The sequence below is a fragment of the Dermacentor albipictus genome, chromosome 6 (assembly GCF_038994185.2).
Source record: "Dermacentor albipictus isolate Rhodes 1998 colony chromosome 6, USDA_Dalb.pri_finalv2, whole genome shotgun sequence".
NCBI classification, from domain to species: Eukaryota; Metazoa; Arthropoda; class Arachnida; order Ixodida; family Ixodidae; genus Dermacentor; species Dermacentor albipictus.
Window position 1 is genome coordinate 113,879,906 of NC_091826.1, and position 21,525 is coordinate 113,901,430.

The window sequence follows — 21,525 nt, forward strand, 5'->3', positions numbered from 1 at the left end:
AGAGCCCTGAAAACAGGGAACACGGAGACCAGTTCGTGAAACTGCTTGTTTCAGATAAATTTGTAGATGAAACAAGCGTCACCGTGTACAGCAAATAAGATCGCGAATGTTTCTGCTCATGTGCCTTCATCTGATACGTCGTGCGATAAATCCAGTGGCCTTAACGTACACAGCGTTAAAATATAGCAAGCTTCGTACATACAGGCGCTTTCGAGCATTTCGCTACGGCAAGTGTCTCGCAGTTGATGATGACGTGTGAAATGCCGCTGCACGTTTCAACCGCCTCCAGGCATTCCCTGACAAATAGCGCGCACTTCAAAGTCACCCTGCCTTCGACGCCGTTCTTTCGCACAGCCTGGTACATTATCGCAGTGTCGGTGAGGGGCACATCAACGACGACGGCCCAAAGTTGGCTCCATTCGTGAACACGAGCGCTCCAGGACGAACTAATCAGAAATATTTTCGTGGTGAAGTGTTCACTATAGAAATGCAGTAAAAGCAATAGCATGTCTTGGCAGCAAGTTCAGAGGCAACTACGGGAATTTTTCGGAAATTCTACCCGTTGTCTGAAATCCTCTGAGGAGGCCGTTTTGCACTATTCGTAATTGCGCTGTTTATCATAAAGCATTTTATTCTCCTTAATTGCGTAAGCATTGCTATGCCTAGCCAACAAGAAAACCTGTCCGTCCCTCTGTCACGCAATACGAATAGAAAGAAATGGTGCAAAAAACAATAAATTGACTAGAAGAACGTTGGTGAGTAAATAAAAGAGTAAATAATCAAGTGAGTAGATAATTGCAAAATTTGTCATAATGTCATATAACGCACAATTTGTCACTCCTTTGAGTCTTGACACTGCAACAGGCGGCAGACAATGACGTGCAAACTCACGCAGCAGAACTCACGGATTTTTTTTAAGCCCCCAAGAAACCTTTCTTTAAGTTTATTGCTCTTAGCTGAAACAATCTATGTGTGGTTACACGTATCGGATTCACTTGGAATATTTGCCTTCGGGTTAGCTCATTAATTTTGTAAGAGCCTTTCTGTACTCTCGTATGGTTATTTTGAAAGCATTCGCTCGTTAGCTGACAAAGCATGTCAGAACGCACAAGTCTGATTCCTGCCAGAAACAGTATCGAAGATGCTGTAATCAATGGCAAGATAATTTCCATTCGAGTTGGTGATTTGGCATGACGAAGCGTTACTGTGGCCATCGCGGCGTAATAAAAAGAAAACACTAAATATATTTTGGAATCTACGTGCCAGAAGCACGACAGAATTATGAGGTAGACGCCGCAGTAGGGGACTCTTGATTGATTGTGTTCAAGTATAAATCTATAACGGGCAAATAAATGGAAGTAAACGAGCTATACAACAGGCATCTGCAAGCGGAACATGGTGCGCGATGCTTAATTTAACCCCGATCATGACCGCAAACTGCCCAGACAAAAGCAAGTGATGACACCAACAAGCGACTCCTCCAAAGCTTTGAAACCAACTCGGAATCTCATAAACATAAATATAAACCTTAAAATTTGAATTTGGTGATTTTCCGCAACATAACGAACGCTTCCAGAGCCATTCCACTTCTACATATCTATGTGAGTGTGCAAGGAATGTGCTTCGAGAAAGAAAAACAACGCATTTCAGAATATTCCCCAGCACGCACTTTGCGCCAATTAAAATTTTAAAGTGTAATTCTAAAGAGGCATGACGCTTAGCAGCGCAATATATTTTTCCCTGCCTTACCCATGCCACAACAACAGTACTGGAGCATCCGAAAGCCTCCTCGACGCACGAAATGTATCCAAGCGGAAGCGTTGCGGAGCAGGGAACGAGCTCTCTCCGTTAAAATCGAACCGCCGGAGTCATGGAGAAAGGGAGAAAAAGATGGCTGGCTCTCGCGCAATCGAGATTAAATATAAGCTCGAAATGACAACCGGCAAAGCAGACTAATTGGAGATGATACTAGCCACAATCTTCAAATGGGTGCATTGAAGCTTCGCAACGGCACACCCCAGCACTCAATGCCGTGCACTGGTACACAGGGACGCTGCCCAGCCAAAAGAAGACCGCCTGAAGGGGAAGCGACAGGTAGCGAAAGACAAAGTTTGTATGTTGTGGCGAATGGACCTGCTTTTCGGGGCTCGGTGGCGGCGACGAAATCATCATGTTTTTGTACATGCTTAGAGCTTGCTTCTGTTTTTATTTGCCGATTTTACCCCTTTAAATAGTAATTGGGTGGTGTTCTCTTTCTTTCCTTTTTTTTTGTCTCTCGCATTTCGGGTGCGCGGGTGGGCTTTGTGTACATCTGGTTTTGCAGCATGGTTAGAGCGTCCTTTCGTACCACGTGCTCCAACACGTGCAGCCGGGTGGGACGTTGAGTGTTTGTGGTCTTTAAATGGTAGCTTGGAAGTGGCAAGACAAATAGCTATTAGTGATTTTACTATGCATGTTTTGGTAAGAAAGTGAGAGCGTGGCCGCGTGGTTAAGCGCATGCGAGAGCGTGTCATACCTTCGGTCTCCGTGGCATTGATTACTTTTGAAACAGTGGTGAGAGTTGCTTTGCGACATTTTGGGGATTTGGATCCTGTGCGTGTCCGTTTTTGCTAAAAGTCACGTGCTCTGCATTGATATAGCATTATAGTATTTGCATCAGTAGTAGCATTATTATGGTATTATGATATTTGCAAAAAGCCTTGCACAACATCAAAAAAGACAGGACAGCAGGCAGTGCGCCGGTGTTTCCTCAAGGCAGATGAGGAGACGGATGAGAATGGAGAGGGCATTGAATCAACCGGCACACAATGTGATGTCGATACTAGGCTGCAGAAAATGGAGGTTTTCCAGGAAGATCTTCTCAAACAAGTGCAAGAGCTCCAAAATTAGACAAACAGGGAGTGTGATGCAAGGAAGGTAGTTGAAAAGAGATTTGAGTCAGCCGAGGAAAAGCTGAACAGGACCGCCATTGTGAAAGAGAATATGCGTGACAATGGAACGCAGATCCCCGACGCGACAGGCGAGGGAGTGTCAGCAAAGTACGTGGAATGCATGCAGCGTGACGAAGAGTTAGCTGGAAAGAGCGGCATCTACCTTGAGGCCGCCACGCGAAAACAGCAGAAGCCCAGGGGCAATGATCCTTCTCGACTCTAAATCACGCGGGAAGGACAAAGGGAAGCATGGAGAGGTATGAGAGAATGAAAGGGTGATTACCGCTGGCGACTCAAACCTGGCTGGGAGCTCAAAAGCAGTCGTGGAGAAGGTGAAAATTGATAAAAGAGCGGCGGTACGGACATTATTAGGGCAGACACTGTGTTCTGTCATGGAGCGAGCAAAAGAAAAGCTCGCGGAAAATGCCCACATGCGCAACCTTGTCATAGTATCTGGTGGGCTAAATAACGTCCTAAGCAGGAAAGTGACTGGACTAGCCCAGCGCTTGGCGAAGGGGGCGGACGAGTTGCGCGAGCTTTCCCCTCAGGTTCAAATTGTGGTGTACACGGTGCCGGAGGTGCCTGTACATGAAAGTCACGTACAAAGAGCCGTAGTGGCTGCTAGTGAGGCAATATTGAAAATGAGCCGAGAGAAAGGATTCGAAGTTGTCGAAGTAAACAGGGAAGTGAGAAGGTGTGGTTTTAAACGAGACAAGATCCACTTCAATTAGAGGCTGGCACGATAAGAGGGCTGGCGAATTAGTGGTCGCGCGGTTGCTTTTTTAGGGGGCCCGCGGGCGCTCAGGAGGACAGAGTAGATAGTAATGGAGACGGTCGCCTAGGGGAACCTCAGAATAGCATCGCCGTCGACAGCCGAAAAAAGAGGAAAGCAAGAAAAAGAGGTCGCCATGGAATAGGCTACATAAACATGCAGGGCAGCAGAAGAAAGTAAGACTGGACAGAGATTGAGGAGCAGGTAAATAGAGAGCAAACAGGGGTGTATGCGGTTACAGGAAGGCACCTCAGAGACTCAGAAGAGCCGCCAGTTATGGAGAATTATGTTTGGGAAGGGTGCAACAGAAATAAGTCGGAAAGAAAGCGAGGGGGAGGCGGAACGCTCATCCATCAGGGAGCCAAATAGAAAAGAGTAAATTGAAAATGTCAAGAGCATCTTTGGTTATCAGGTACAATGAGTGGGAAAAAACTTGGCTGGGCGTTACGTATTTGTGGACTGGAAATAATTGCACAGAGAGGAATAAAGAGTTAGTGGAATGCATAAGCGCTGATATTAAGGTTTTCGGGAATGGTGATCAAATTGTCCTATTAAGTGACATGAATGCCGACATACAGGGTTTAGATGGCTATACCGACAACAACGGGAAGTCAATGTTAGAGCTTTGTGAGCAACATATGATAAGTTGAGAGGAATGGTCATTGATAAGGAAGGGCATAGCAGCATAGGGAGTGACAATAATCGCATCATTTTGAAAATGGGATATGTAGTTGGGAATGAGAGCAAGGAGCTCAAGATGGCCAGTCCCAATTTGAACGCTGAACAAATAGCAAATATAGTCACTAGAGTCGAGGAAGAACTTGGGAAATGCCCAAGTAAAGAGTGGGAATATGTTTAGCTAGGAAGTGTAATAACGACAGAAATACGGAAAGAGAAACAACATGTTCGTTGGAAAGGAAGAAAGAAACCGAAAAGCTGGTGTGAAACAGGGAGATACGAGAAGCGATCGCCGTACGACAAAAAGCATCCCGAGAGCACAGGTACGCAAAGCAGGCGCAGTTTCCGCTGGGTGAAGTAACCAGTAAATGGGAAATATACCGCAAGAAAAAGTCTATGGTTCAAATACTGGTGCAAGCAATATTAAAAGTTGAAAGTCAACGTTGGTTGTCAGAAATACGTGAGAAAAAGAAGGCCGCACCTAGAATATTTTGAGACCACTAAAACTATTAGGCAGGAAGTCAACAACAATACAACATATCCTAGACGAAGATGAAAACACACTAGAATGAGAAGCGGGAAGGCAATGACGAGGTTGTATTTGAAGAAAAAAAGAGCATGAAAGAGACCCAAGTATAAAAGGCGCAGGTGCTGACAAATTTCAACTCGAAGAAAGCGGAAGAGAAAATTCCAAAGCGCACAGCCACGGAGCTAGACGAGGTTCCCGTTAGTCTGATTAAAACCCATTAAAGACCAGCGTGACCATATGGTCACGGTAGTCTGCACAGTGGATTTCAATTAATTACGATTAACAAAACGGCACCAAAATCACCTTTGACGTGCCGTTTGACAGTTTAGAGTTCCCTTTATGGATACCAAGTAACAGCAGCTGTCAGTCGTTTTGTGGGAGCCCCTCGCAAAGGAGGGAGTAAGTGTTGCTCTGGGAGTAGCGTTGCCATGCATTGCTCCAAGGGGTAAGCGTGTTTTTTTTCCCACTACTTCTTTAAGCAATAGTCAGATATCCTTACCTCCGTATTGTTCTTTGAATATATGACCTTCGACGAGCAGTTGTGAAGGATTAATGTTTGATTTATCCATGAACGAGCGTGTTATCTTGCGCATTGCCATATGGTCACGCTGGGCCTTTAGGCTACCTAACTTTTTATTTATTTTTAACTGCATTCTCATATCTTGCGAAACTGTTGGCGCGTTCTCGCAGTGGTTATTTCTAATTTTATTGTCTGAATAGGTTGATGTTGGAAGAAATAGCGAAGCAGTCGTAGAGGAACGTGACGACGTGTCAGTGATTTATATCGAGCCGCCAGAGGCTAGCACCTATTCGGGTGAAAACTCGGCCGATGAAGACTCAGGTGGGCTCAGACATTCTAAGCAGGGCTCATTGACATTCTATTAGCTGGCGCTGAAACTGTTTTCTCTGACGGACGCCGCATTGGTGGATGCAACTCGGACGATGACGACCCCAGTGAGCGAGGTGACAGAATATCAGAGGTTTCTTCTTCTGTAGTTGATCTGGCCATTCCGGCAAAATTATCCACTGCTTCTAAGTGGACGAAGGGTGATCTCCAGACAAGCCTTGGCATATTTCCCGACCCAAACTTTGCTGCTTACAGGGACTTTTCACCTGTTGAGTTGTTTGATCTTTTTGACAACGCCGTACTCGATAGGGCAAGTACTCGTATGTTGAGGAGAAGCGAATCAAGGTGGCCCATCCAAACACTGTTACTAAGTACAAGATTTATAGGAGGTACGGCCCAGATGGATGCGAATGCAGGCGCCTATAGGATTGCAATCCGTGAGAAAAAGTGGTGGTGGCCGATTTTCACTTCACTTTGTGATGTATTTATCAGCAACGCTTGGGCGCTAATTCATAGCACAGGGTTCAACGTCACGCAGGTGGAATTCCGCAGGCAAATTGCACAAAGCTACCTGATACGATGGGACAATAAGCCTAGATGACCTGGTCTACGCAGAATACCAAAGACTTGGGATGCCCTGACTGGTACGCGGTGTGACCAAGTGGCCCACTTTGTTGCACCGATACCTAATGGCAAGAGGTAGAGGTGTGCATGAGATAATTGCAACAGCGCGGTGCACACACAATGCACAAAGTATGACGTCGGCATGTTTATTCCAAGATTTAAACCATCTCACACTAAATAAGTGCTCGACTATTCGCTATATATATATTTTTTGTGATGTTTCATGGCTTGAAATAAAGGTTTTTTAACTTCGCGTATTTTGCTGTAGCGTAAGGGCCCAGTGTGACCATATGGTCACGGGCTGTATTTCAAAAACTAATTAGGCAAGAGTAATAATTTCTTGCATGTGAATTATTAGTATAAATGTAAGTTAAGATATGACATTTATTTCAAGATAGCAAGCAAATAAAGAAACCGGTCCCTAATGGGTTAATGAACTAGGACCAAAACGTAAGGAAGCTCTGGTGGAAGCAGTGCAAAAAACTTTAAAAGATAGACGAATACCAGACAATTGGCGACAAAGTAGAATGAATTTAATTTATAAAGGTAACGGGAAGAAAGATAGAATTCACTCGTATACACCGTTGATCATTACACCGGTAATGTACAGGGTAGTAATGCACGCAATCAAATTAAAGCTTCAAGCATCGGCAGAGAATAAGGGCATTTTGGGAGAACTTCAGAATGGCTTCAGTACAGGTAGGTGTTTAGATAACTTACTTGTTCTTACTCAGTGTATTGAGCTATCAAGAGTAGAAAGCAGACCATTATATGTGGCCTATTAAAAATTACAGGAGCCTATGACAACGTAGACCGGAACATTTTGTCGGATATTCTAGGAGAAAAGTGGAGGGAGTCAAGTAATTTTCTTTCCTGTAGCGTCCGTTTTGTCGGGTGTTACGTCTCAACACGGCCAGAGGCGTTGATTAGACTTTTGGCATGAGGCAACCGCCCACCAATCCATCAGCGCCTACCAAGAAGTCAACACAGCGTTGACACCGACTGCTGACGGGTCCACAAAAAGCATCCACCACCGCCACTATACCTGGCAGCCTGAACTAATGGTGAACAGGTTCAACGTCAAATGCTACCAAAGAACGGCGCCGACCATAGATTCCGAAGTTGGCATCCAATCCCCTATTCTATGCTTTGGGTGAGCGGAGGCTTCGGAAAAGGGGGAGGCTGCGGAACGTTGCGATAGCATGGACGTGGTATTGCAACCGATTGCGATTGTAGTTGGCTCCGATACAGTCATCACATTCCTTAGTCGATTGTGGTATTAAAAGTGGAGACTTCGTGCAGTGGCCAAGCTGTCCTGATACGAACACAGATGTTTGACTTTTCTCCTGCATGGAAGGGGCTTTCATAACAGGAGCAGCGTAACTGAGGCCTCGAAACCCCTTTTTCCTTCATTCGTGCTTCTGGACGTATTCGTTGATGGGCTTGGTGGATTCCTTGCCCCAACACCACCTCGACTTGCAACACGGGGAACAATTGCGGAATTCTTATGGTGGTATGTGGTCATGTGTGTGCAGCTCCGCATGTCTCGTGCCGTGGCCGTGTCTCGTGCCGTGTCGTGTCAGGCGGTTTGCATTCTGAGCCGCCGTGAACGCTACAGCGTGCTGGTGTTTTAGCCCGTAGCGCCCTCCCTTGGCGGCGCCGAAACCTTGATAGTGCGCGCCTCACGAGAAGAAAATAAAGACGGCGCCTGGTCGTGGCACGCCAAGTCACGGCTCGCGGTTCTACTCTGGTTTCGATTCGGGTGAGCCGTCTTTCTCCTTCGCTCCAGAGGCTTAAAACCTGCAAGCCATGTGGGACTCGAAGAAATGCAAAGCATGAAACGAGCGCGCATACAACGCAGTGCACCGTGTACCGCACGCTTGGAGTATTGTAGCCGTCTCCGGAGGATTCGTACTAACGTGCTATCAAAGACTGAAACAACTGTACATCAGAATCTGTAAGATAACAGCCTTACATGTCCGTGACAGTTGTGCCGTGTTGCTGCGTTCGACAGAGGATGATGCATTTGTGGGACACTATACAGCTATACCGATGTATGAGAAAGGCGTGGCCGCTATGTGTAATACAACGACGCACCCTATTTACCGCAAACTTCCTTTCTGCGCCCGAGGGGCGCAGGGGAGTGAAGGTGGGCAGATGCGGGCAAGAGTGGACAAAGTTCGATAGAAACAAAAGTCGCAGTTTCGCCGTCAGTTTGATATTAGGGACTTGACCTTGCTGCTATTCTCTGGCCCAAATTAAGCGACTACAGTAAAGCGCAGGACGAGCTTACACCTTCTGTGTCGGCCAATAACTGGAAACGAGGCACACATGTGGGTTCCGCGAAAAGGGGACGCGGGAAACACTCACGCGTGAAAAGAAAACGGATTAGTGGCTGCACCCTAGAAAAGGCACTAGATCTGCACCCTCGCTGGAACAAAAGGATAGAGGGCCCTAGCTGAAGGGGAGCGTTCGGGGAGACGGGCGTGAAGATGATAGTTGGGGGGTGCTTGAGATCACCACCACCGCTAATGCCCGTGCGCTTCCCAAATGTCCCATCGACCGTCTCGGTTATGGAAATTGGGCGACGCGAGGCTGCCCAGCCGGTTTGATGTTTGGCGTCCGCCTTCTAAGAATGCCCGTGAAAACGGCGGTAGCTTTAAACCACTTAGCCGGCTACGGCCGATGGATGCTTTTGTGTGCGATCGCCATCGCGTTTCAATTATGGTGTTTGGATTTCACGCGAACCGGCACACAGCTACACGGGAGACAGCTTTCTGAGTACTGGAAAGGTAGCCCGCTAGTCCCGCGGATATGCAGTCAATAATCCGTGATTTCACAGAAACATTCTCGGCAGCTTGCATGGCGGCCGCTTGCAGGTGAAAAGAGGAAGACATCAGGGGCCGACACCAACACCCTCTAGAGAACTGAAGGCCTTCTGGCTGACCCTCTCCCCTTGAGCTACGTCACGCATAGGAGGCCAACATAGAAGTTCCGTGCAGCGCGCTGCGAAACTACTAGGGGCGCACACGTGTTGAAAATGAAGCGCGAAAGATATACAATAGTTAACCCCGGTTATTCGGAGAAGAACGAGGGGACGACGGTGGCGAAAACAATTCGATTAGTTCCAGGAACCCTGTAAGTCCCTGAATAGCTTCAAGGTTAAACAAGTCCCGGCATGCTCAGCCGTGCTGCCGCATGCTCCCGAACGCACATTCTTTTTCTAGACGTGACCAGTGCATGCAGTCTCAACACTTGTGCTGTGCTTGTGATTGTGTGTACCGCAAGTCTTCATTGCCCCGGAATGTGGAGTGCCATGCCTAGATATGCCTAATAAGGGCTGCGTGCCCAATTGCCGGAGCAATTACAAATCGGGGCAAAAAAATCACGGTCTCAGACTCGGATGGACGGTACGACCTTGTGAAACAACTTGACAGGGGAGGACTTGTCAATCCAGTATGGGCTCCCTGCAATGGTCAGGCGGCGCGGCGATCGGCTCAGCCGTCAGCGCCACCCTATCAGTTGCGCGAAACACCGAGGCAGCCGCTGCTACGGAGGCATGCTTTTGCGGCACTCGTTTGAAAGTTTTTGGACGTTCTAAATTGCGGTTTTAAGGCAATCGAAAACGTCGAGGCCCATTTTGGACCACCGACGCTTGAAAAAGGACGTGAAATCTTTTACTACAACCACGTATACCGTGTCAAAGAAGTAAACAGCGCAGACATACCAATGAGGAGGTGCTTAAATTAAATTGTGGTGTTTTAGGTGCCAAAACCACGATCCGATTAGGAGTCACGCCGTGTTGGGAGACTCCGGAATACTTTGGACCGCCTGGGGTTCTTTAACGTGGACCTAAATCTTACTACACGGGTGTTTTAGTATTTCGACTCCATCGAAATTCCGCCGCGGTGGCCGGGATTTATTCCCGCGACCTCGCGCTCAGCAGCCCAACACCGTAGCCACGAAGCAACCACCGCAGGTAGCGAAGTATTTTTCACAACGAAGTAAGTATGCTTACGACGTCGATTTCGAAGTGCGTTAACAAATCATTATTTTATGCCACTTAAGTGAGCGAATACGGCCGTGGACGTCTTTGAACTGTCATTTGTCGCTTCCTTACTTGGAGCGTGCCTTGCACCTCACATTGTAGAGGTTTTGGCGAATTGGCAGGTAAGTGCCCTTTTCTCCGTTGACGAAGTGTCTCGAGCATATTCTGGTATTGTCGTTCGGGCTCGAATGTCAGAAGGTATTACCGCTGAAGAATCATAGAAAGCAATCAGCTGAGACTCAACAACGTGAAGATTGAACAAATATGCTCTTGTGTGCGCGAGGGAAATGCTAATTTTCGAATACTCGTCGTGTTCTGCAGTGTACTGCAACCTTAGTTCTGTTGTTCTAAGCGCGAGAAAACATCGGCACGAATGAGCTCGGTACCAGCATTCGCGTCTTGATCTTGGCGCAGGAGGAAGCAAGCGCATGCAAAGCTCCATTACGGAGCGCTTACGAAGCTAGATTTGACACTTAACAACCACTGCGAGTTTGTTTTGGAGCAAGAAGAGCTAAACAACTACCAAACTGATTTACAACAGCAGGAATCAGTTCACGCATTTTCATGCAGTTGACGCTTTATTGTGTCTTTTTACAGATGCCGCTCCTGGCTTTTTTTCATTTCTTTTTCTTGTTTTTCAACTTACGTCTTAGTTCGTTTAGCAGAAATTCGCAAGACCGACACGAACCGCGACGATCCACTTCAGCCGCCGGGTTGCTTCCCCCGGTTTCGAAGGGAAGCGGCACAATTTGATGCCGACATCCCCTTCGCGGTTGTGACAGTTCTTAACGCAGCAGTATCTGCGCTTGTTCTTTTTGTTCACACTTCTCACGAAGGAGCCGCGAAGAGGCCGCGGGGAATCTATTGGAAAAGTGGAAAAGCAGGCTTGCAGGCGCGCGTGAGCGCACCGCCGCCACTGGTGAAATGACGGTGACGGCCTACCCGCGGATGCTCACCGCCTATGCCAGGTGGCGCGACATGTACAGTCAAACTGCATAACGCTGTCGCACACAGCTACGTGGTTGTTAAGCAACTATCAGTGAAAGAGGAAATTATTAATCTGCCAAACCAACGTCGTTTAGTGACTGACCTCACGCTTCAACTGCTCGTCAGTGATGATTCCTCAGAGTTCGACGCTTGCGAGGATGGACACAAATGTGAATTTGTGTTAAGGCACCTTCTGTGGTGTGGCACGAATATTTTATTGAGGAATTACTGCTGCAAGAGGAACGACAAAATATTGGATGCCAATGCAAAGGCAAGGAAGAGAAAAGCTGAAACTCTGCGCAATAAGGCAGCTGTTTCCTTGTAAATAGCTGCACGAATGTTTTATATTCCGTTTCTACACTTACGTTAGTTGTTGTAAATTAGTGCACTGCTGTAATTAATGCGTCAAAAGCGTAATTATTCGATTAAGGATAATCCAGATTGGAAAATATACATGTGTCCCCAATAAAATTGTGCATATGCAATTGTGAAGCTGATAGAGTGCGTTACATTCACCATTGCCGCGCCATAAAAACCATAAGTACAAAAATATGGAAGAAAAAGCTTTTATGGATTCAATTTATTTGAAGTAAAAGTTATGAAGTGTGGGGTGTAATAAATCACTGTTATTATTATAAAGCACAAAAAACGTACATTACAAAGACGACAAAGCGCGGCGCTATAAAAAGCTGCTGGCATGAATACATGCACAAGCTTTACAAAGCTGTTTTGTATCTGTGCCTCTAAACAAATGCTTGGTAAGGTGCCTGCTGCTTATTCCGCAGTTTCGACTGAAGAAAACGTGTGGAGTGGTGAATAAAAGCATATGGCTGCTAGGTGAACCAAGCCGCGATCCGTTCACTGAACCCGTATCCCCGAGCGTGCCGATGGCCTCTTGCCCGCGACGTCACTCGCCGAGCACTCTGGCCTTCTTGTCTAGGATATGTTGCCGACACTCGCAGCCCAACGTAGGGGAGAGGGAGGTGACACGTGTTTTTGAGAAATCCTATCTCCCGGAGTCTTGTAACGAGTGCCACTGTTTCCGCCGATGTCATGTGCGGTACGAAGGTGGCTGTGTTATTGGTTATAATGATGTGAACTCGCATGTGTGATTGGCTGGTTTGCGACTTCCTTGTACAACTGAGGGCTTAAAAAGTCATGTTTGGTTGTGTGGAAAAGGGCGCAGCTTCGGGCTTGCGCTCGGACAGACGCCTGGGCCCCTAAACAGCTATGCCGAAGTATGGGAAAGGCGTGGCCGCAATGTGTAATACAACGACGCGCCCTATTTACCGCAAGCTTCCTTTCTGCGCCCGAGGGGCGCAGGAAAGTGAAGGTGGGCGGATGCGGGCAAGAGTGGACAAGGCTCGATAGAAACAAAAGTCGCAGTTTCACCTAAATGCCAAAGCGTCGATTGCGATAGCGAATTAGCAGACAGCCATACGAAGTAAGGATAGTACTTTTAGTATTTTTATCGGCTGTATCAACTTATAAACATTCGCTTTCTAAATAAATTAGCAAGCATGGTGTCAGCGCGCGCAGTAGAGATGAACACATCACACTCGATGACTGGGGACACTCACTGTCAAAACGCTGGCGTGAGGAAGTGCGGCAGTAGCAGCGAGCAAAGTGTCCTTCCTGCTGTCTATCGCTTCAACCCTAACTGAGGGCCGAGAACACACAGCCCGCACAAAGCTATGAGCCGTCGACACACGTAGACTCTGCCACACGGCCGATCGCTCTCGAAATACGGCCACGCGACCGCTCGCAGCCGCCACAAATCAAGTGCCTCTCCACCCCCACCCACCTACTCTCAGAACTAGGTGGTCAAGGTAGGCCATTTGGCCCGTGCCTCACTTTTCAAAGCTGGGAGCACGGTGCCTGTTGTCCTGACCAAGATCACTCGAGTGTACAGAAAGCCGCTTGAACTGTAACATGGTGCACGGTTAATAGAAATGGAAAAACTCTAAGAACTGATCAGAACTCATGCCAGCATAGTTGTAGAAGACCCGCCCATACCCAGCTTTTCTGAACACTATCAACTAGCGCCCAGGGCGGCCCCGACACGAAGCTAGCGCGTTTTCAATGAAACGAGCGAGTTTTTCGCGAATAACAAAAGCTGCATGTCGATTATTGAAAAAGGCAGGTGACAGACATGTTCTATGAGACAAGCCACATGAGCCAAATGCAGTGATCATGCTGTGGCAAGCAAGAATTCTCTTCCCAGAGCGGTTAAAGATTCTGCAATGGAAGCCTATGGAAACGACGAAACCTAGCGCTTGATTATCGAGACAAAAACGTCACTTGTGATAAAACTGCGGCGTCTATCGTAAAAGTCACTGCAGCTTATGAAGTTAGGAGGCTCAGCTGTCAATTGATGTCTGTCTCGACTCTACAGATGGCGCAGCACTGTTCGCGAAAGCAACTTTTGAAACGCAGTCATGCAATTTCACATGGTATCTACAAAAACCCGAGCTCATCCCTCGCTGGAACGTTGGAAGCCGCGGCGGACTCGTTTAATTGCTCCCACCCATCGTTCTGCGTCATGCTGGGAGTGGTTTGATGCCTTGCTGCGTGATACTCCTTTTTTTAACGCCACGTAGGACTCAGTTTTACAGTCTTCCAGATGGCCGTAGCACGAAACTCTAGGTTCGGTTTCCGTTTTAGTTTTTCAGGAGTGCTATTCAAACATTGAATTGTCTATTTTTGCTTCCTAAAATGTACTAATAGGTTGCCTATTTGTTAAGTCGTCGCTTTTATTATCAGATTTTATTCTTTGGTCAACATAATAACGTGCATGCGCATATCTTTGTGTTAGGTTAAGAAAGATAGTATCGTGCCTTGTAGCATGGAGATACTCAGGAATTTTGGACATATCATTTTTACCATCCTGTGAAACTTCACGGCAATGCACATGCGTAACTGAGTGGGCAAAAATTTAAACAATTTTATTCTATATAATAGCCAACTATCAACAAGCTTCAACTGCCTGCACCAATAGGTTGTCGTTTCTAACAACATATGCATTTGTGACACATAGTAGGAACATTGGCGGTCCGTTAAAGCAGTGTTTCGGTCGGGGATGGGCGGTTATGTCACGCGAGAGGAGCAAATGGTTTTGTGCCCCGTAGGCAGGGGGCACATTGACTTGAAGAAGCGCCAGATTTAAACCGTAAAGCCATTTATTTCACCTGGAGTTTGAACGGTGATTGGACAAAGAGTGTCATTCAGTCTGCACGCGCATGTTTTAGCGAGTCGGCAGGGAAGGAGAGGGAGTGTATATGCGTGCAGATGCCTTGAGCGTGCGCATGAGTGCATGTGCAAGCACACGTACATTTGAGTGTGCGTGCAGTTCCGTGTGCCTGCGCGCGTACATTTAGTGCGCGTGTGACGCGCATAAATGTAAATGCGGACGAAATATGCGTATCTCTTTCTCTCTCTCTCTGTGTGTGCGTGTGCGTGTGCGTGTGTGTGCGTGCGTGTGTGTGTGTGTGTGTGTGTGTGTGTGTGTGTGTGTGTGTGTGTGTGTGTGTGTGTGTGTGTGTGTGTGTGTGTGTGTGTGTGTGTGTGTGTGTGTGTGTGTGTGTGAGCGAGCAATTCCCCACTGACGCCTACTCTCCGGGATGAATGGGACGTATAGTTCATTTAAAGCCGTATTTAAACCTACGAGACAAGTACGAATTACTCTGCATTTATAGCACCATCTCTTTCTGAAAGCGAAATCAAGGCAAAAAAGAAACAAAGATGCTTGTACCGGCAATATCGCCGCCCCAGATTTCGTAACGATGGCACTCTCACCATCAGCACGGCTCCGTGAGCCGCTATCTAGCTGTTCACGTTCGTTATCTTCCTTCCCACGGCGGCAGCTCACTGTCTTCAAGCCAACGACGCGCTAAACCTGCACCATCATTGCATCTTGCGTCGCTTCTACGACCAAGCACGCTTTCGCCGGCATACCTTCGCTGGTTTATTGATATTAAAACTGTAAACTGCATACCTTGGAATAAACAACTTTAAGAGGTAGCTCTTTAGCTCGGGTGCTGTAATATATATACATCTAAAAGGAGAATTCGTTTTTGTGGGCAACCACTGTACCAATTTTGCCAAGGTTTGTTTCATTTAAAAGGAAGATTTAAAATCTAGTGAGTGTTGGTTTCGAACTTTCGATTTAGGCCATCCATTTATTAAGAAGTGGCGAAAATCTTAAATTCTCAGAAAACGAAACTATCAAGTTCACAATGCTCTAAGTCAGCAACGAGAAATAATGTAACAAATATGTGAATTGCATCTAACAGTACATTTAAAGCGGACAAATAAAATTACTTACGCATGAATATAAAAAAAATATTGTAATATGTAAATACAGCCTTTGCGGAACCCTTGTACACAACGTCAGAAATTCCCGTAAGATATCAAATGACATATCAAATTTGTCCGCTTTAAATGATCTTGTGGATACCGTTTTTAGAACCGTGATATCTCTTCTTGATACAGAGCCAATAATTCATGAATTTCGTGCTTCTGTGTTTCTTTAAACTTTCGAATTTTCAGCCCTTTTTATAAAATTCAGGCCCTAAATGGAAATTCCGCTTCCTTCAGTCTCTAGAATTTAACTTTCTCTCTCAAATGCAACAAATATTATTAAAATTGGTCCAGGGGTTATCTCAGAAAAACGTTTGTGCGTTTTATATGCATTTGAATAGGCCGCGTTGGAGTTGGGCCCGAGTTAAAGCTTCCTCTTAATAAAAATCGAAAGCGGACTGTCCACCAGGAACACACTTACGGAGCCACATTTTTACATGACAAAAGGCTACGTTCGGTCGGGTTGACTTTACACACTTTCTTTTTCTGCGTCAGTTACGCTTGTCGACACCGTCTGATTGGAAAATGTTTGTTCGCATAGCTCTTACAGAAGCATGCGGCTATATTATATAGAACAGACATATAATAGTCGATTTAATCAAAGATGGAAGACACATAACGCTAGGAAAACTGGCTGCTCTCAATACAAAGTGTCTATCGACTGCAAGGGTTACAGAAAACTGGAAGAATGCAAATATTATACTAATCCATAAATAAAGGTGACGTTAAAGAACTGAAAGGTTACAGGCCCACTAGCTTACTCCCAGTATTATGTAAAATATTTATCAAAATAATCTTCAGTAGAATAAGGGCAACATTAGACTTTAGTCAACCAAGGGAACAGGCTGGCTTTAGGAAAGGATACTCTACAATTGATCACGTCCAGGTCATTAATCAGGTTATCAAGAAATCCGCAAAGTACAATAGGTCTCTCTAGATGGCTTTCATAGATTACGAAAAAGCATTTGATTCGGTAGAGATACCAGCAGTCATAGAGGCATTACGTAATCAAGCAGTACAGCCCGCCTGTGCAAATATCTTGGAAAATGTGTACACAGACCCCACAGCTACCTTAATTCTACACAAGAAAAGTAGGAAGATACCTATAAAGAAAGAGGTCAGACAAGGAGACACAATCTCGCCAAGGCGTGCTTGGAAGAAGTATTCCAGCTATTAAACTGTGAAGGTTTAGCAGTAGGGATCGACGACGAATACCTCAGCTACTGTCGGTTTTCAGATGACTTTGTTCTATTGAGTAACATTGCGGATCAGTTACGACAAATTATTGAGGACCTTAACAGGGAGAGTGTAAGAGTGGGGCTGAAGATTAATATGCAAAAGACAAAGATAATGATAAATAGCCGGGCAAAGGAACAAGAGTTGAAGATCGCAAGTCAGGCTCTATAGTTTGTGAAGGAGTATGTTTACTTAGGTCAACTAATTACAGGTAACTCTGACCATGACTAGGAAATTCGCAGAAAAAAATGGGTGGGCTCGCATACGGCAGACACAATGAGCTCCTGACTTGGAGCTGACCGTTATAATTGAAAAGCAAAGTACACAATGAGTGCATTTCACTGGTGCTGACACATCACGCAGAGACTCGGAGACTGACAAAGAAGCTTGAGGACAAGTTAAGGACCGCTCAGAGAGCGATGGGACGAAGAATGATAGGCATAACGTTAAGAGGCAGAAAGAGAGCGGTTTGGATCAGAGTGCACACGTGTATAGACGATATTTCAATAGACATTAACAGAAAGAAATGGCGCTGGACAGGTCATGTAATGCGCAGATTAGATAACCGTTGGACATTTAAGGTGATAGAATGGGTATCAGTAGAATGGAAGCTCAGTAGAGGACGGCAGAAGACTAGGTCATGCGACGAAATTAGGAAATTTGCTGATGCTAGTTGAAATCGGTTGGCGCAGGACAGGGGTAATTGGAGATCACAGGGAGGGGCCTCCATCCTGCAGTGGACATAAATAGGCTGATGATGATGATGATGCGTCGAATGTGCACAATGCCCTCTGGAGCTCCCTGGCCGTCGCCACTTGAGCCGCTTTAAAGCTGTAATTTTCCGTGACTCCCCTCAGAAGCAATGCAGAAACTGCAGCGCTTCCCTTTCTATTAACGTGCGAGGCCAGAGGTGACGCACATAGTGCTAGATTGTCTTTCTCTGGTGAGAGTGGTAAGCGCTAGCCACGCGATACTCCAACCGCGATTCCAAGCCAAAAGCCACTCAACCCCTTCACGTTTTTCGGGCGCGTCTCGCACGGCGTAACCACTGTCGAATAGAGTAAATGTGTGACGCTGAAGTTTACGAAGAGTGGGTTAGGGGGTTTCCAAGATTGTACGGCTGGGAAGTATAAAATCTTTCTGAAGACACGCGCGGCGGTCGAGCGGTTCTTAACTGATCCCGTCGTCGACACAGCCGTACAGTTCGAGTATCGAGGAACCAGAGCAAAGATTGTTTGGATGCTCTGCCGAACACCAGGATTCTTAATTATCGAAGGTGATGGAAAAGTATGGAAAGATCTTGAGCGTCGCACGTGAGAGTACGCGGATTTCCTTCGGTGACCACCGGCATACGCCGCGGGAAAATCGAAATGCTACCCTGATTACCTAATTTCCTGCAGGTCATTGACACGACTGTTCAGTGCGAGTTCGAAGGTGTGCGAGTGTGCTGGCGCTGCGGCTGCGAAGGCCATTTCGGCGCCACCTGCGACCCTCCGCAATGCGAGAGATGGCCACGTGGAGTGCAATGAACCCTGCCCAAAATTCGGGGAAGACCACGTGGTCAACAAGTGCAAAAAACGCACGTTTGCCGTAGTGAATAGTGAGGGGCTAGCCGTGGACAAAGAAAATGCGGTCGTGGCCGACTACTGAGAACAGGCACCTCTAATGTTGCCTCCACTCCAGGGCCCGCCAGCTGCGGATAAAGCCACCTAGCTAAAGAATACCGAGGGCGGCCCGAGTCAGCCCAACGAGCTTACTTGTAACAATGGTGAGCAAGCCCGGCTAGACAGGGATCAGGAGCGGGTTAGTTCCCCCCTTCGGATAATACGACAGCCATCTCAGAAGTATCAAGAGTTGCGGGGAGAAAACAAAGGCCACAGTTAAAAGAAAACGAAAGGCAAAAAAGACAACCCCGACTACTACCCCCACCAAGGAGGGAACAGGGTCGGACAATGGAAGCCCCAGCTTGAAAAGTTCGACTGATAAGCCGCACCGCAAGCGGCAAATCTTCGCAGGCAGTACTGATGAAAGTAACTCAGAAAGCGAGGCAGAGTGTTGTATCGATGCCAACAGGGAAAACGCTAAGCAAATTTTGTCGCCTGAGCAAGTGTGGTTGCTCTATGATGTCGGACACCTATAAACTTGTCGTCTAGCGAAGGCCTGCCCTCGTCCGTCGCCTCTCCTTAAGGGAAGGCTGCCCTTTATTTTTTTAATTTAGGCACACCTTCTCTCACCCTTCCAAGATAGCTCTTTCGCTCAGGATAGCTTCTCTCATCTGCCGTGGTTTGAGGAGAGCACTAAACAAGCGGAAGTAATACAATTGGCACGCCAGATGAAAATCGATGTACTGGCCCTTCAAGAAACGTACATTCACCACTTCGATCAGATATGGCAATTCGACCTAAATATCGACACTAAATCATACTGGACTTTTGGAAGGAAGTGTTCGGCTGGAGTCGCAATTGTTTTTTTTTCAAGAAATATATTTAGTAGTACATCGCTATGAAAGTGACGGTGCGCCTCCTACGCTCAGCATTGACTTAGATAATCGTATCAGAATAATTAATGTTTATGCACCTTGTAAGCGTAGCCAAAGAAAATTTTTTTCAATGAATAGAACATTATCTGGTGGGATCGATTAGAATCATCCTCTTGGGTTACTTCAACTGTGTTTTAGAATCGAGCGATAGGCGCCCTCACCACAGCAACCGTAGGCGTACTGGGTGCGACTACAATCGCGCGCAGGCACTGCGCTCTGTATAGTAGATAAAATATGACTTATAGACGCGTCCAAAATGTTACAGCCCGGCCGTTCAGGAATGACTTCGACTGGTCGCGGCTAGGAAAACCGCATCGACCACTTGTACACTTCAAATGCATTGGCACCTTTGCTTCAGTCGGCGTGGATCCTTCCCACCTCGCTGAGCGATGACAAGTTTCTAATCTTTCGTTTCACGGATTATGATCTGGCTCCGCGAGCCAAGGGATGCTGGCGCCTTAAGATAAAACTTCTTGAAGATCCACACGTAGCTGATGACATTATCAACCTGATAAAAACCTCCCTTAAATCTACACCGACCGGCAAATCATGGGAGTGCCTTAAAGCAAACATTAAGGAATGTTACCAAAGTCGGAGCACTAAAATAACCAGAGAGGAACACGACGAGATAAGGAAAGTTTCAGATGCTATTTTAATTCTCAGTGCACCGCTATCCCAAGCGCCAACCATAGCTGGCACTTTGAGTGAGCTCAGAAAAGTGCTCCACAGCTTCCTCAACAAAAAAGGGATAGACTACGGGCTACAGCGCGTGCAGCAGGATGGGACAGGGATACATGGTGCTCTAGACATCTCCCACGTCGTGGCCTGTCTAAAAAAAGTCCCATACTGTGCGAAGCCACAGACCCAGTCACAGGAGTCGCTGCAACAAAGCCAGAAGAGGTAACGGACGCTGTTAGGTCCTTCCATGGGCAGAGAATCCATTGCACCCCCCCCCCCCCCTCATTCCCTCTGAAAAGACCTGAAACGAGCCCCATAATTGTAGATATGTGCTTTCAAGCGGAAGAGCTTTTCAAATCCCTACAGGCAATGAAGCAAAACAAAAGCCAAGGCACAAATGGCCTCCCGCCGGCCTTTTAAACAATATTTTGTCCCCTCCCGGCAAAATATTTCACAGCCCTAGTAAATGCTTCCTTAGAAGAAGGGTTCCTCCCAGCTTCGCAAAGACAAGGCTTAATCACACTTTTATGTAAGGATGTATGAAAAGCATCCGACCTCCGAGCGTGGCATTCCATTACGCTCCTAAACAGCGATCATGTAGATTATGGCGAAAAGCCTTTCGCTCCGTTGGACACCCGCACTAAGAAACATAGTCGGGACCTACCAGGCATGCTGCATCCCAGGTAGGTCAGCTGAATTACATGGCTTAGGAATAAATGACATACTGGCATTGGCTGCATCAAGAAATTTACCTGGCTAGGTATGCTCACTAGATCAAGAGAAAGCCTTCGATAAAATAGGTTACGAATTTCTCATTCATATACTACAACAGGCAGGAATTAGCGAAGATTTCTGTGAACAAGTCCAGTGCTTGTACAATGGCCTTACATCGGCAGTTATAGTTCATGGAAGAACGTCAACACATTTCCAAATAGAAAGAGGTGTGCACCAGGATCGCCCACTCAGTCCACTACTGTATATATTAGCCATAGAACCGCTACTACAACAAATTGCCCCTTCCTGTAGTTCCACACTGCACTCCGATATTTCCATACGCGGATGATATTACTGTAATTGTACCAGACGGCAATTCTGTCACTAGTTTGCTTAAAACAGCTGATCGGTAATGCCGAGCAAGTGGAGCAAGCCTCAACCGCGCTAAAAGCGCAATTATGAGCCCGCATCCTGAGCCTGGGTCAGCAGGACTTTTGCACGGCTTGCCTCACAAAAAAAAAGAATACTTGGCTACGTATTTGATAGGAAAGGACTTTCTCAATCTAACCAGTGTAATGCAGAAG

At 46.6% G+C, this 21,525-nt stretch overlaps 1 protein-coding gene across 1 annotated transcript in view; it reads right to left on the reverse strand.

Annotated features, from left to right (window-relative positions):
• Positions 1–21,525, reverse strand: part of LOC139047000 (uncharacterized) — an 88,030-nt gene that overhangs the window by 3,028 nt on the left and 63,477 nt on the right. The gene's annotated exons all lie outside the window — the stretch shown is intronic.